We start from the raw sequence: 16,883 nt of genomic DNA, 5'->3' as shown, positions 1-16,883 counted from the left end.
AGAAAATATATACAGCAGGGCATGGTGGTGCCCACCTGCAATTTCAGCAGCTCAGGAGGTTGAGGCAAGAGGATAGTGAGTTCAAAGTCAGCCTCAACAACTTAGTAAAACCCTGTCTCTAAGTAAAATATTAAAAAAAAAAAGGCTGGGGAGGTTGCTTGGTGGTTAGGTGCCCCTGTGTTCAATCTGAGAGAGAGAGAGAGAGAGAGAGAGAGAGAGAGAGAGAGAGAGAGAGAGAGAGAGAGAGAGAGAGAGGAAAAGAAAGAAAGAAAGAAAGAAAGAAAGAAAGAAAGAAAGAAAGAAAGAAAGAAAGAAAGAAAGAAAGAAAGAAAGAAAGAAAGGAAGGAAGGAAGGAAGGAAGGAAGGAAGGAAGAAAGGGAGGGAGGGAAAAAAGAAATATAGAAAGATGAATGACCATACCTGCATCAGCAGGTCTACCTGGGAAAATTGGTATATAATTGCTAATATAGGACATATTCTAGCATAGAAATATGTAAATTTCTATGGGACTATGAACAGAGAAGCAATGAATGCAATTTCTAATGCACATGCAAGAGAGAGCTCAATAAGGCATTATATTAAAATAGCCCTCACAAAATCCTCTTGCGTATTCCCTCTTGTCCTTACAGAGACAATCCTTGTCTGACCCTTTTTAAGCCCTTCACCACCTCTCTGTTACAACCCACACGCGAAGTTCTCCAAATTACAGTCTGCACTTTGAAGCTGTTTTCCTACGCCCTGCGTCCTAGCTCCCCTCCAGATGGCCCCCTTGCAACACACTGAGGGAGGGCGTTGCCTGTGTGGTTAGCAGAGTGTAGGTTAGGCCAGGAAGCCTTGTGTGAAAGAGTGGTTGTTGGTGGTTTGGCTCAAAGAGCACAAGTCTTGCCAAGGACGTCTTTGCTGCTAGCTTTAGAAGTGATGGATGGTGGCCACAAGGCTGTTTTTGACTCAGAACTTAGAAAAAGTTTATGAAAAATGACATTATTGCACACGGAGAGTATCTTGGCGAGCTGGTGCAAGCTCACACATAGAGCATACACCCTTCCATGGTCGGGAATATTTTATACCTTCTCTAATGAAGAGAAAGATCGTGAAGCTTATGTGCACTTGCAGTGGGCTTTTAAAGAGGGCTCATGAGCAGAATAGTCTGAGATATTAGAAGAGTCTCCAAACACGACACACCTTCTTCTGTAAGCCATAGATTTGGCCACATGGTTTGTTTACTCAATTTGTTTTTACAAAGTCCTTGTTCACCCCGGGGTCCAACATTAGGAAAGACAAGAGGTTATTTCTAAAGCCCCAGAATACATTTGAAACTTCTTTTGCTTATTTCTTCACCCTTTTCTCTCTATAAAACAGGAACAATATCTTACCACATTTTCACAGAATTTGTGTGTAATGAAATTAAAGTAAGGCAAGAGAGGCACAGAGACAAGATACAGAACCAAATCTCCACTCCATGCTCCTCTGCTCACATAACCAAGAAGGAGACATGTATCTGACCTTGCATTCAGAATTAGAAAAAAGCATGAAATTTAGGAGTAGACATCAACTGATCTTTGGGACCAAATTTTGTCCAATTCATTTGTGGAATGCCATTTGAGCAGCAGGCATTTGACTAGAAACTTGTGACTCAAAAGATGTGTAAGATATGCTTCCCAAATCCAAGGAGTTGACTGAACACAGACAAGTCAACAATCACTTGCAATGATGTATAGGAGATATTGAAAGATCAGAGATGCCCAATTTTGCTGGAAATACAGGCACTACTAGAGGTACACTGGGCTCTGCTGTGAAAGGAAGATGAGTAGATGGCAGGGGGCATGTTTGAGGTGAGTATTAAACATGAGTCCATAAATCTCCCTAGTCTACCCGTAGGAAAAAAAAAATGAAGCCCAGAAAGATGTAGTGACTGACCTTGGGAGTCCACAGATCATCAGACAAGAGCGAAGAGGAAGGAGGGTACATTGCTGAGCACCTGATGGAGTGCTGGAAGACATGGCAGCAGGTGAGGGAAGAGTTAATGTTTTCCAAGGAGAGTACATTCATGAAGACGCCACAAGGGGGCTGAAGGGTGTGTGAGGTCAGGCTTAGTGGTGCACACCTGTAATCTGAGTTGCTCCCAGGCTGAAGCAGGAGGATTGAGAGTTCAAAGCCAGCCTCACCAATTTAGCAAGGCCCTAAGCACTTCAGTGAGATCCTGTCTCTAAATAAAATATTTAAAAGGGCTGGGGATGTGGCTGGGTGGTTAAGCGTGCCTGGGTTCAATCTCCAGTACCAAAAGGAAAAAAAAAAAAAAGGTGTATGAGGATTCCTCCAGATGATCTTGGCAGAAGATTACACATGTAATGTACTTCTTACTATTATATTTGTAACACATTTTTTGAATTCTTATTCATATTTCTCCCTGGCTCCAGTCCCGTTCAGTGAAATAAACATCTTAGAGATTCACAGAGTGACCCATGGCATTATTCAATGCGGTTGAATTAATCTGTCGATTAATCATTATATGATCCATGCTTTGCTAAGGCTGGCAGTACACAAGAGACCCCCTAAATTGTAGCCTAGGGTGGGAGTTAAGACATCTACATGAATAAATAAAATCAAAAGCATGATGAAATGGGTTATTTCAAATATTTTCAAGGTGTCTGTCAGCTTCCTTCTTCCCTGTCTGGATTTTCTCCTGATGACTCTTTGTCAGGCTCTACTGGCTTCTCTTCTTTCAGATTTTTCCTAGATGTTCTTTCAGAGTTTTCCACTTGACTCTTCCTCTTCCTACAAGTCCCCACAGCCTCACTGGCAAGGCTGGTAGACTCTTCTGGAGCTCTCATTTTCATGCTGCTGCTGCTCAGCTGTAGGAGAGTCATCTGCATCCTAGAGGCCGCTCACACTCATCAGACCTGAATGCTAGAATTCAGAGGACCTAGGTGAGGATCTGTGACCCATGGTGGGAACTCAGGGGTGGAGGTGCTCTGGCACTCAAGAGCCTGAGAAATCTCTTTACTATTTTTTACTTCTGTCTCCCCTGTCTTTCAAAGTGATATCTTCTCTCCTTCACACATGTGACTATGCTTGGTTCAGATTATTCTTGATCACTGTCTCAGTGGGTATCACATTGTAACTACTACTACTACTTCTTCTTCTTCTTCTTCATCATCATCTCCTCCTCCTCCTCCTCCTCCTCCTTCTCCTCCTTCTTCTTCTTCCTCTTCCTCTTCCTCTTATTATTATTTGATACTACAGATTGAACCTGGGGGTGTAGTATGTCTGAGCTACACCCTCAGCCCTTTTAAATTTCTATTTTGGGACAGGGCCTCATTAAGCTGCCCAGGCTGGCCTTGAATTTGTGATCCTGCCACCTGTGACTACGGGCGTGTAGCACTATGTTGGGCTCACATTGTATTCTCAACAGCTGTGAGTATCTGGCCCACTCACCATGTTTCCCAAAGACCTTGAGGGCTGTGATTATGTTCATCTTTGCATTTCTCAGGATTCATCATAATCTATGTCACACATAGATTATGTGTGATTATGCCTCATGTTTGTGGCAATCTCAGTACAAAGAACATCACCTCTGAATTGCTGCAGTAGTGTCAGGCCATCTCTGCCTTCGACCAGGTCCCACCATTGAACTCTCCAGTTTCCCTTGTGTCCATGCCCAGTACATTCTCCACAGAGTAGCAGGAAGAATTATTTTGAAGCCAGACAGAGATCATGTAATGTCTCTTCTCTAATTCTCCCCATTTTGCAGAGTAAAATGTCCTGTGGGACCTGACCCTGCATTGCCTCCTCCCACCCTGTCTTTACTCACAGGACTCCAGGCACGGTGTCCCCTTGCTGCTCCTCCACCAGAGGGTTTGCCTGGAATCCTTGACTCAGATGATGTCCTGGCTTGCTCCTCCACTAATGTCAGGTCTTGGCTGAAGTATTAGCTTATCAGAAAGTCTGTGCATCTAAGCCCTCCAGACAATGGCAAAATCTACCTCCGATTGAAGCAACCTGCACCTCTTTTCCTCAACATCTGTTACTTATTTTGCTTTAATTTTGCACTGTATGTCTGTTTGACTGTTTCTTAAAATTAGAGACTTGTGATTTGTTCTCTACTGTATCCCAAACTTAAAACAGTGCCTGACACTAAGTACTAAGAATGTTTTTTGAATGTGTACATAAATAATCATGAGACCATTTATGGTGATTTTCTCATTTGTTTTCTCCAGTTCAAACCAGTTTTTGAGGCTTTTTCTTGCTTCTTCTGTAACTCTATTGAGTTCACTGTGAAATGGGCCACACATCCTGAAGCTTTAATGGAGGGAGTTAATTTTTGCTTAAATATTGAAATCACATGTAGTACACCTCCATCTTAGGAAGGAGAAAATAATTCTATGAATTTTTTCTATGGGAACTAGAGGTGTCAGTGAGAATTCATGACATCTAAAATATATACATGTGTGTATATATGTGTATGTGGTCATACATGATCATGTAAATGTGTGTGCAGATATAAAAATACATGTATAAATACATACAGTTCTGAATAGGTGTGTGTACATGTGTCTGTACAAACCTTTCCTAGCTCTGTCCATTTAAAGGAACAAGAAGTAAAGGCATCCTAGGAGCAATGAGTGTGCTTGGTGTCCAAACCCTGGTATCTAATACTAAAAGGAAGCAAGGATCCTCAGAGGAATAGCTAATAGTGCAGGTACAAGATGAGCCAAGACCTTCTTATGTCAGCCCAAAGGGATCAATGAGAGCACTGATCAAGCTTGGCATACTTGGAACACCCGTTATTAAGTACAGTAACAGACTCTAAACTCTTGAAAACGTAGGAATTTATAAGTCCATAAGATAATAAATAAATAAATGGAGAAGAAGGACTCTAGAGTAGAGCCCAATGCCGGAATCTGGTGAGCACATGTGGAGGCAAGGCTGGAGATAGAAAACCATCCTTGGAAACCATCACAGTAAAAGATTCTGTAAGACAAGAATAGCTAATGGATGCTAGATCTTGGGGGAGATTTTGATGATGAGCAGGGCAGTCTTGTGGTTTCAAGTGACTTCCTCCAGATTGCTTATTGTTACAAGAGGAACAAAATAGTGATTCCATGGTGTAAAATTTAAGCTCTTTGAATAGGTAATCAAAATTGACACGACCAAGGAAGGAGAGTTGGTACCATATGTCCCTAGGTGGGATGCCCTTAGGACTCAGTGTCACCTGTGTGGTATTCTGGGTGAAAATGCATAATCTAAATGTGTTTAAGAGGAAATGTCAAATAAACCCTGAAAGAGAGATATTGTATATTTTAGGGGAATAAGTGGTATTTCTCAAATATGTCAATGTCATTGAAATAACAAAAAATGGCTGTAGAGTTGCTCAAGATTAAATAGCATATAATAACCAACCTGAGAGTGTGTCCCGTACTGGAGGAAAATAAGTGGTATTCAGAACATCACTAAGCCACAGATAGAACTGCAAAAATGTGTATGTCAGACTTACGTGTCACATCAATGCTGGATTTGCTGAAGTTGGCTGCTGTACGTGATTACATGAAGGATATTCCTATCGGTAGAAAATGGACACTTAAGTACTTAGGGGCAAGTGTCATGAAATATTCAATTTACTCAAACATTTCAATCAGAAAAGCTATGTGAAAGCATATGAATGGATATATAGACTAAATCATAAAAATAAATAAGGTCAAGTGCAAGCAAGAGAGGAATCTGGGAAAGAGTATATGGGTGCTTTAGTACTATTTTTATTTTTAAATTTTCTGTAAGTTTGAAACAATGTTCAACTACAAACTTCAATTTATTTTAAATGCACAGCTACATTTTAGGGTACATTCTCTTCCAGCCTTCATGCAGGCCCTAGGAGAGTCCACACGGTCCCTGCCCACATCTGCTGTAAGCTCTCTGGTTAGGATCTGTGGCTGCTGTCCTGTCCTGCTCAGGCATCCCAAGTACTATTGGGGCAGGTAAATGTGCAGGGGATCTTTACTGAAAGTTTAGAGATAAGAAGGGTAGTATTACCTTCATAATTTAGAGCTGGGTATAGCTCAATGACAGAATGTATGCTTACCATGCATGAGGCTCTGGGTCGACCCTGTAGCACTGGGGTAGAAAGCTCAAAATTAGTTATGATGCTGCTGTTCTTCACTTTTCCTGGTCTTCTGAGGTAATGGGAGTAGTTCTCTCCTGAGCTTGGTCCTTAGGTCCTGGTCTCCCATCATGGGGCACCAGAACCCATCTCACCCCTCCTCTGCCCTCCCCACACACCTGCTTATATCCCACAATTCAGCCTCCCCCCCCGCCCCGTCTCAGCCTTGTTTCTCAGTTGATTCCTCTCCTTAAAGCAGAAACTCATCAAAATGATATCTTAACAAAAGTACTATCTACACCAGAGATGCAGCCATCCACTCCTTAAGCAAACAGAAATGACTACCATGCAACTTTTGGTCTAAAATAGTATTTTTCTTTTTCCCTTCTACTTCTGTTACAGCTCCTGATGTTTAGAGAAAATTGAGGTGCCATAACCAACATATGGAATTCTTAATTTACATTCCCCAAACTATCCAAAGTTCTTTACAGTCATAATTTTATTCAGTACTCACAGCACCCCCAAGACATGAGTGTTAGTCTGATTCCCATTTTCCAGGTGATGAAATTGCTTTGTGTCTATCAGTAGTTAAGATTTTCTGCCAGGCTCCTAAACCTCTCTGATTAACCTCCACTACGTGTTTCTACTGAGATGGCTGACTTCCAACTCCAGAGAAGGTAGACAAAAGAGCTTGTAAAATGTCTGCAAAACAAAACAAAGGTAGTGTATTCGCTGCATGCATTTTAAAAAAATTAGTTCTTTGTATTTTAATTAACATCTCTGGGAAATCTGAAGTAACATGGGAAGAGCTCTTCTGCCATCTTGTGACCATGGTGTGCTATGACCCTCATTAAGACATCTGCAATTTAGTTCAGCCAGTGTACAATCAATACCTGAAAATGCCTCGGGAGGGTAGAGTATCCATTTCATTTTTATGTCAGATTCTGGGGCAGAAGCCTTTCAAGCTCAAGACACACTTGCTTTTGGAAACCACACTTTAGGCTGCCAAATGGCTGTCAGTAATCATGCTCTCATATACTTTTTCTTTTCTTTTTTAATGATCAGCAGCACTACAGGGCAGTTTATAATATTCTTTTACATGTCCTAAATATTTAACTTGCATAACATATCTGTAGTGTAACTATAAGTGTCTCCACTAACACATAAAATACCAAGGTCAAAGAATGTCACTTTAAGTCTCCCGTGATAGTCAATAGGGCTAAAACTCCTTTCATTTTCTATTAATTTGAATCCAGGTACCTTTTCTTTCTTCCTCCTTCCTTCTCCTACTTTCTTTTCTTCCCTCTGCTTCTTGCTTTCTCCCTTCCTTTCTGTCTTTCCCTCCACTCTTCTTCCTCCTTCTCTCCTTTTTTCCCCCCTATTTCTCTTTCTCTACAAGTATTTATTGTGTTCTGGGGACACTCTCAACGTACTGGTACCACACAGGTCCTCGGCCCTCTTCAGACACATTGTGACACAGGCAGATTCCTGCTCTATGGTTCTAGGAAAGAGGGATTTTCTTTCCTCTCCTGTCCTCCTCCTGGAATATTGACGTGAGGCTCTAGCTGTAAAATGAGGGGAAAACATAGAATGGGGTTCCATCTACCCCAGGAGTGCTTATCATAGAAGAAAATTGATTTTTCCACTTGGTTTAGTAACTGTTGTCAGTATTGTTGAAACTTGCATCCAAAGCATTCCCAACTGACACAGTGGGAAGGAGGCAATGGCATGAAGCGAGGACCAGGTCTCTCCCTGGCAAAGCCCACAGTCTACCCCTTGCTGCCCTGCAGAGGGATCCAGCTATTAAGAGCTGTCCCACATTAGGACATTCTTCTCCCAACCTTCCTCTTACATATCTCTGCTTTATTTTATATAGTTTTCTATCAAAATGTCCACTAGAATTAAAAGAAAAAACAAATTCAAGAGACAGGAATTGAGAGGGGACCAGAAAGCAGAGTCCAAGTGGGTTCATTTGGTAAATCATGTTCTGAAAGCACTAGGCCACAGACACTCTGCCCAGGCTAGAAAATAGCAATCTTGGTCCTGCACCCTTTCTTCCTGACTGCTCCTTGTATTGATTCTTTCTTCTTCATGAACTCCCTGACTCAGAATGGACACAAACAGCTCCATGAGGTGAACCTATTACATGTTTTCATCCTGGCTTCTCTGGAAGATTCCACACTGGAAAAAGAAAAACAACAACAACAACAACAACAAAAAGAAAAATACTGGAAAGAAGGCTCCAAGCCAATCTCCCCTCTGGTCAGGCCCAGCTCTCTTCTTGTTAGGCCTTTATCCACTAACTCAGTGACCTTGATCTGCTGTTCCCCTCCCTAGACAAGCCCCTGACCTCTCTGTCAATATCTTTTGAAGATCCCCTGAGCACCTCAGGAGCTCCTTAGGAGACTCACCTGCCACCCTCTGTTCAGAGCCCTGTTTGCAGTTTCCAGTTCCCATCTCGTGCCTTGTCCTTTTGACACCTTTTTCTACTTCTCTTTCCAGCATGTATGGAAAATCCTGCTGATGGGGCTGCTCAGTTTGTTCCATCTCCTTTCCTCTTCTTCCAGTTTCATGCCATGTGACTTTGAGTACCTCTTTGTACCTGTGTGGACTTCTGTAACCTCAGACCAAGACCCAGGGCAGAAGATCATATATTTACTATGAGGGCGAATGCCTTTTTACAGGCTAAATTCATCTGCATTAAAGTGGTGTGTCAGCGCTTGTAAGTTAACTTCTTGTAATTCTTTCAAACACTAGGAAGTTGCCTGTACAAAACTAGGAAGTTGCCAAGTGCAGACACCTGCAGCCACCTCGAGAGAACTCTCCCTTTCCCTCTTTCAACATGGCAGGGTCATAGATCCATTGGGCTGCAGAGCTACATTTGACCCAGAGGTAAAAGCTAAAAAAGTAATGGGTCAGTGGTTCCAGATGGCAAAGGTTTTGGTTCAGCAGCTGCCAGATGGGCAAAGCTTAGCAGTAATTCCTATGGTGGCTCTTGAGTACAGGGTTAAGTCTCTCCTGGAAAACCAAGGTCAAGGAACTTGCAACTGATAGTAAGAAACAAATGCAAATGAAATTTGTAAAGCAACAGATGGCAAGGACTTCTGCCCATCTACTGGTAGGTTCTATGCTTTTCCAAGTGCCGATTTTTACAAGTATTGATTAGCTTAATTGTTTTCTTCTTTCCTGCTTTTATCCCCGTAGCTGGGTCTCTGTTAGCCACATTCTTCTTTTCCAGAGTTTGCTGGGGAAGATCCAGTAAAGACAAGGGGATGAAATGTTTGCTGTGTTCCTCTGCCTTCTGTGGTGGAGGAGTCTGTCTTCTCTGTGTGGAATGAGAGGTGGGGATGTTGGCTACTACTTCTATTTGTTCCAAGGATGTGGATTAAACCTGTCTGGCTTATGGAAGTGACTTTTGCTGCACAGGGAGCAAACCAGGGAGGCCTTCTTTCAAATAGCTGCCTCTTGATGAAATGTGGGCTGATTTGCCCAATCGTACTGGTGAGTGTCTGATTTGGGAAGTGGTCATAACATTGAACTGGGCCTTTGAACCGTGCTCCATAGAACATTCTTGGCCCATGGAGTCCATCCTGGAGTAGCAGGGTTTGGGAAGCTGATGAGGGGAGACAGGCCTCTGAGCAACCTCTCACTACTTTCCCCTTTGACCACAGAAATATGATTTTATTTATTTTATATTATCTAGTGGAGCAAAATTGGTCAAAGTCCAGAGTCTTAAGAGAGATGACTGGGACTAATCTTCAGTATTGTTCAGTATCTATGTGCTTCAGGCTATAAAATGGGGTAACATTAACTATTACTGAATTTCTTATGGCAATTACTATGTACTTGGCATCATTCTGTGTGCTTTATATTTATTCGATATTAATAATAAATTACTTATGTTTATTGAGGCACACATTGTTTCAGAGCAGAAATACTACTTACAAGAGCATTCAATTAGCCAGGCATGGTGGCATATGCCTAAAATTCCAGCTACTCTGGAGGCTGAGGCAGGAGAATAGAAATTGTAAGGCCAGCCTCCACAAATTATTGAGACCCTATGTCAAAATCAAAACTAAAAAGGACTGGGGATGTAGCTTTGTGGAGTGCCCCTGGGTCCCATCCCTGGTACCACACACATATACATAGTATTAAATTAAAGGAAATACCTCAACTCAGAATGGCCCTTGAAAATTTTTCAAGGTTTTCATAAAGAAAAATACATTTTACAGGGTTTGTGAATCTAGGCCTGGATGAGTTCCCTCGACTCTGCACTTCTCATCAAACCTCAATTTATGTTTCATTTTCTTCCTCAAATGTGTTGCTGAAAAAAAATTTAACTCTTTTTCCTGGGCATCTGAATATTGATGGCACCTTTGTAACTGTGGTCATAAATCCTTAAAATCCATTCTTCATTTTTAATGATAAAGATAAAATCTCTACTTTTTCCGACATGCCATGATTTTTTTTTTTTTTTAGTAGCTAACACTTTTGAGCTTTACTAAGTGCTGTGGATTCCATTCTGAGTCCTTCACATATAACATGTGCTATAGTAGTCACTATTATTATCTTTGTCTTACATGTGGGGAAACTGAGGTTTAATGTAGCAGTGGACTTGAACTCAAGGAGCCAGGCTCTAACATCCCTCTCTTATTGCTCTACCAAGCTGGTTGTTCAAAGTGGGATTGTTTCCACTGACTATAAGCGATGCTATAAAAATTTTACTAGAGCTGTAGAGTTAAATTCACATAAATCTAAATGCGAATGGGAGGCTACTCCTTGAAAATATGTTATCTTATTTCATATTTGCCATCAACATTAAGGTTCAGTTCTATTAGTAAGACCCATTTTACTGATGAGGAAACAGGGTTAGAAAGGGTAAAGTATTGTTCAAGTTTCTCTACTACACTGCAAATGGTAGACTTGACCCAGGGTAACTGATGCCAATGCTCATAATATTATTCTGTACCCTATGCTGCTTTCCTTTGCAAGATGATGGCTAGGGATGGATGAAATGATCACTGTAGGAAGCCTAGCACAGATCCTAAAGCATCATGAGGTTGTAATAAATGTCAGTTAATATCACAACTGAGTTTTCAGGAAGTGTGCTCTGAGATTGGGCAGAGATTGGAAAGCAGGAAATTTATTGCGGAGTGCTCTTGGAGCAATACAGAGGAAAGGAGAGGAAGGATGTTGGGCTGGATAGGAAGACCAGCTGAGCTGCAAGGAACCCCACCTAAGCTATCAGCCAGTCCCATGGGGAGCACGTGGGTGGGGTGGCCCTTTGGAACTGTCATGAGTTGGAACAATGATGTCGCACCTTTGTATCCTTGCATGGATCAATCATTGGATGAGAGCTGCCCGTGGAAGGAGGTATGACCTGGAGTTTCACAGTTTTCTTCAGCTGAGGTGTCACAAAAAGACTGACAGCTGAGACTGCGTTGCTGGCAGCAGGGGGGAAAAATCCTTCATTCATAAAGATGGAACCTGAATGTCCCAGTGCCATGTCCACTGCTTTCAGTAATGCTTATAATATTGATGATGATGATGATTGTTTTCACCTTAAGAATTCATTAAAAATGTTCATGTTTAAACATGTTTTTGAAAATTTATTATTTAAGCCAATTTAGTCCTTATTAGAGAGGGGGAAATTGAGTCCTGGGAACTGGAGGACTCCCAGAACCATAAAGTTAAGCATCAAAGGGTAAGATCATGGCCCAGGTCTCTAACATCCCAGTTCTCTGTTAGTCTTTGGTCCCCAGTTCTTTCCTCCCTTAATTAATGGGTGGACCCAACATGCTTCATAGCCTTGAGCATTTGTCACTAAGAGAAGCAACCCCACCCCTGTAGCTCACTGAAATATCAGTATCTTTCAAAATTCAACCTTCACCTAGCTAGACATTTAGGTGCTGGAGATGCCTTTAGAAGAAATAGGATCTACCTTGTGACTCTGGGATTTATAGAAATAGGATTCATGAGATTTATAACTATGAGGGCCTTTGGGGAGAATGTTCCTGGTCGTAAATTAGTTATGGAATATAATAGATATTTCCCTAAAATGAAGCATGGAAGTTGGGCTGTGGTGGATGCTATCAGTGCCACAGGGTGAGTCTCCCTTACCTGAAATGCTTGGGACCAGAGTGTTTTAGATTTTTTGAGATTTCGATATATTTTAATTTACATAATGAAAAATTGGGGGATGAGACTCAAGTCTAAATATGAAATTCATTCACACTTCATATACACCTTATACATATAATCTGAAGGTAATTTTATACGATTTTTTTTTTAATGCACCTGAGTTTTGGTTGTGACCAGTCATGAGGTCAGGTGTAAAATTTTCTCCTTGTGATGTTATGTCAGCACTCAAAAAGGTTCATATTTTGGAGCATTTTAGATTTTTGATTGGGGGTGCTCCTGTATTTCTCTTTTGAAAGATGTCAGGCAGTGTTTGTGTATTTATATATGTTGCTATGTTTTGTATCTGGAATATCCTCCAATGACTTGTGTTCAGAGGTGAGGCTTTTGGGAAGTGCTTGGATCATCAGGTATTTCCTTGTTAGTGGATTGATCGTTTGAGGCCTGCATAGACTACAGGGAGGATTTATCTTTTGTTCAACCCTCTTTTCTTTCTCTACTCCCCAACTGCTAGAGCTGAGAAGCTCTTCTCTGCCATAGCTTTCCATCATGATATTCTGTCACACTGCAGGCCCAAAGAATTGGTGTTGGCCAATCATTGACTGAGATTTCAAAAATTTTGAACCAAAATAAAATTTTCCTTCTCTAAGTTGTGCTTGTTAGGTATTTGGGTCACAGCAACAAAAAGCTGAGTAGCACACACACACACACACACACACACACACACACACACACAGAGTACGTATATGGGATATTGGGAAATTATCAGCACAAAAATAAAAGCTAAGGAAAAGGTAGTGAGAGTGGCAATTTGTCTAAATCCTAACTTCAGGATAGTTGCTGCAATTGGGCACAAAATTACCTCTGACCTCACTGGTAGCTAAACAGGACTCAGAGCTTTTCAACCCTCTTACAACTTCTTTAAGGAAGAGAACAAGGGCTCAGAGAAAGCTGAGTCCTGAGTTTAAGAGAGTCCCGCCTGAGATAGATTCATCTTGCTCTACTCTTACAGATGGCAGACAAGGGAGCCCTCAATTTCATTTGATACTTGAAGAATGTGGTATATATTTGTGTCTATAGGTGTACATGAGTGTGTGTGTGTGTGTGTGTGTGTGTGTGTGTGTGTGTGTTTGAATCTTCTTATTTATTCCTGCACAAATTTGTGGTGGTTTAAAATCTCCCAGCTGAACAGATGATCTGTGCAGTGCTTATCTACCAGTGCCCTGAGAATATTCAACAAGCATTAACCCTGTGGGAGAAAATTCTTTGCTGATACCCACTTCTAGGCAGATGCCAAGTGCAATTGTCCAGTTGTCATTCTTGCCCCTGGGGCTCGAGCAGGATATATTAATGAGGGCCAGGTTGCCGCAGGCACTCTGTCGCTCTGTGAGGCTACTTCTCAATCGTTTAATCACTCCACCTCCCACCCACAGTCCACAACAGAGATTTAAAGCTCTTAGGAAAAGTTTAGATAGTTTCAGATCACGAAGATTTTATGAAATGCATCTTGCTTGAAACACAAGATTAGAACAACACATCTTGACCACCCTTAAACAAGTTTAATTTGCTAGGGATCCTTATAGCTCTTGTTTAGAGACACCAGGAGCCGTAAGGGTCTGACTATATGGTAATCATCAGTGTACATAAGTGCTATGTTCTCTGAACTTCTCTGCACCAGGATTATTGGCTGACACCATTAGAATTGGTGTATTTCTTCCTCCCTCCATTTACTAATGCAAGAAAATGAATGCAGCCATAATAGATCATCTTTGAAGACAGAAGTCTATGTTCCTGATCAATATACCAGCATGACTACTTGATAAAAAGTGTTAGTATGGTATTAGAAGTGAACATTTTAAAAAAAATTGGAAAAGCTTACATCAAGCTGTGTTAAGGTCTTAGTATTTGTGACCCAATAATAAATAATGCTTAGTGAGCTATTATAAGGTGCCCAGAGCTGGGAAAGCACTCTGCATGCATGATCTCATTTAATCCTTTCAACAGCCCTGTGGGGCCGGTACTATCCTTACTTAGCCTCTGTTGGTAAATGAGGAAATTGGGGTTTAAAGTAATTCGCTCAAGATGACTTAGCCAGCTGTGGGGATGTTGACCGGTGGTGTGTGGGGCGGGGCAGAGTGCAACTTCTCAGCCATCATGTTCCACATTCTTTCACCACATATCAGAGTATGGCAGAGAGAAGAATGATTTCTGCTTCTCCAAGGTTCTCTGTGGCCCACTGCTGAGTCTTCACACCTACAGATAATTGCAATTAGAATTTGAGCTAAAAATTGTAGCATGGCTCCACACGGTTTCCCAGTCTATTCCGGGAAGGCTGGGGAACTGCTCACACTTCCCACCTCATACCTTCAGTGCGCACTAGGTGATCATACCCACGGCATCGGGTATCTCAGGGCCTCTGAGAAAAGCCAAACCCTGGTAATCTAGCCACTCCAGGATCTGGCTCTCAGGGACATGTTTCATCTTGCCTCAGCAGCTGTCATGTACCATGCAGTACACTGAGGACCAGAGTTATGAAGGACCAACCAGCTTGCTCTGAGTCTCAGATGAGGTCATTTCTGTGTTTCCTTTTCCTCATCTGGAGAACCTTAATTTATCCTGGAAAGAGTATCCTAAGTGTTACCTCTGAGGTAATCCACACTGATCCCCCAACACAGAATAAATCTCCCCTTTATGAGGCAGAATGTTTTCAACAGCTCTTTATTCTAAACCTGCATTCGTCAGGGTTTTCCGGAGAATCAAACCAATAGGGTGTGCACATCTATATAGATCTATATCTCTTATAAATATATTCCTTATCATCCTCTGTCACCTACTGGTCTATCAATCATATCCCTATCATTTATTTATCTCTCTTTTATCTATCTTTTTATCATCTCTAAATCTATCTAATGTCTACCTACCTATTTATCATTTATGTATCATCTGGCTATCATATATCTATCTTTATCAGCAATCTTTTTAACCTTCATTTATCTGTATACATGGTTAACATCTTCTTCTCTATATCCATCTGTCTATTGAGAAATTTATTTAAGAGTACACACTCATGTAATTAGGGCTGGCAAGACAGAACTCTGCAGGCCAGGCCAGCAGGTTGGAGACCCAGGGAAGAGTCAATGTTGCAGCTCAAACCTAAAGGTCACCTCAAGGCAGAATTCCTTCTTCTCCAGGGACCTTAGTTTTTCTCTGAAAGCCTTCAACTGATTGGATGAGCCCCACCCCCCCGTAACAGAATATGATCTGCTTAACTAAAGTTCTTCTGACTAAATTGTCAGTCCCATCTTGACAGTAACATCGAGACTGGAGTTTGATCAAAAGCCGTATACTCCTGCCTAGCCTAGTGGACACATAAAATTAACAATTACAGGCTTTTATACTATTCTGTAACTACTTATTTGTCTTCCAGTTTCTCAAGAATGTGATCTACTTGTGAGCAGCAGCAAATTGTGACCATATGCAAATGCACATTAGTTCTTTGGGCATACAAAACTGCATCCACTACATCAACTATCAAAAAAATACGTTCTTGGAGTGACTTGGTGGGTAAGGCAGGGGGCAGTGAAGGAAACAAGTGATCAAACTACAACCTGATTATAGAGAACTGATTTTGTAGAAAATGAGTGACCTCCCTGGCTTCCCATATGACAGCAGGTTTCCTCTGATCAGCTGACCACCTCAAAGCAGGTGGGATGCAGCTCACTATTCCAGGCACAAGCACCAAGCTCTGAGGGAGGCAGAAGCCCCCATACTTGTGTTCAGAAGCCCAGTGAGATGGTGGGAAATGCACCCCTCAGGTGGGTGATAGGACTGATTGCCCAGGGAGCGCATCTAATCCTTCATGGAGCTTCCCATTAACCTCTTTCCTGTTTGCTTTCTTGTTTCCCTGCGGTCTTTGGAGGGACGCGGGGCAAGGAGGCAGACCTTGGCTTTCCACTAGGTGGCAGTGGAATCCCACCTCTGCCTGGCTCAGCGCTTTCTGTTCTCTGACCACCTGATCTGGTGAGAAAACTTGTGATCCACAAGCAGAACACTGCTGGGAATTTCAGGTTAACTGATTAAGTCACTTTAATTTTCTTGGGAAAATAGTTACAGTCACACATCAGATAAGAGACTCCTGAGGCACTGAGACCTGCTGTGTGCGTGAGGCTGTTCCGTTTTTGCCAGCCCCTAGACTTAGAGAAACTTCTGTCTCCCAACTTCTCCGCTCCCTCCCCCTGCAGCCAGAACTGCAGCCAGCTCGCCCCTGAACTTGTCCAACTCAAAACCTGTTTGCTTCCACTTCTCCAAACCAGGTCATAGTTCATACTCTGTAACAGCTGTTGGTGTCTGTCAGTGGCCTCTTGGCCTCTCTCTGCTTCTAGTCTGCTGCTCTACCTGGAGAAAGCTGTCAGTCAATTGTGGACCACGGGTAGTAGTCATCTGCACAGAATTTGCAGCCTCAAACTTCTTAGTGGGCAAACTGTGCAGATGACTACTATATGGAATCCACTTCTGACTGACACACTGCCCTGTTTATTCCTGGGGAGCAGTCACAAGAAATCTAAGTGGGAAAAATGAAATTCTTAAGTCAGCCAAACACAGAGATTTGGTATTTAAAAAAAAAAAAAAAAAAAAAAAAAAAACTTCCATG

The sequence above is a fragment of the Sciurus vulgaris genome (assembly GCF_902686455.1).
Source record: "Sciurus vulgaris genome assembly, chromosome: 11".
In the NCBI taxonomy this organism is placed as follows: Eukaryota; Metazoa; Chordata; class Mammalia; order Rodentia; family Sciuridae; genus Sciurus; species Sciurus vulgaris.
Note: the sequence above shows the minus strand (reverse complement) of the source record.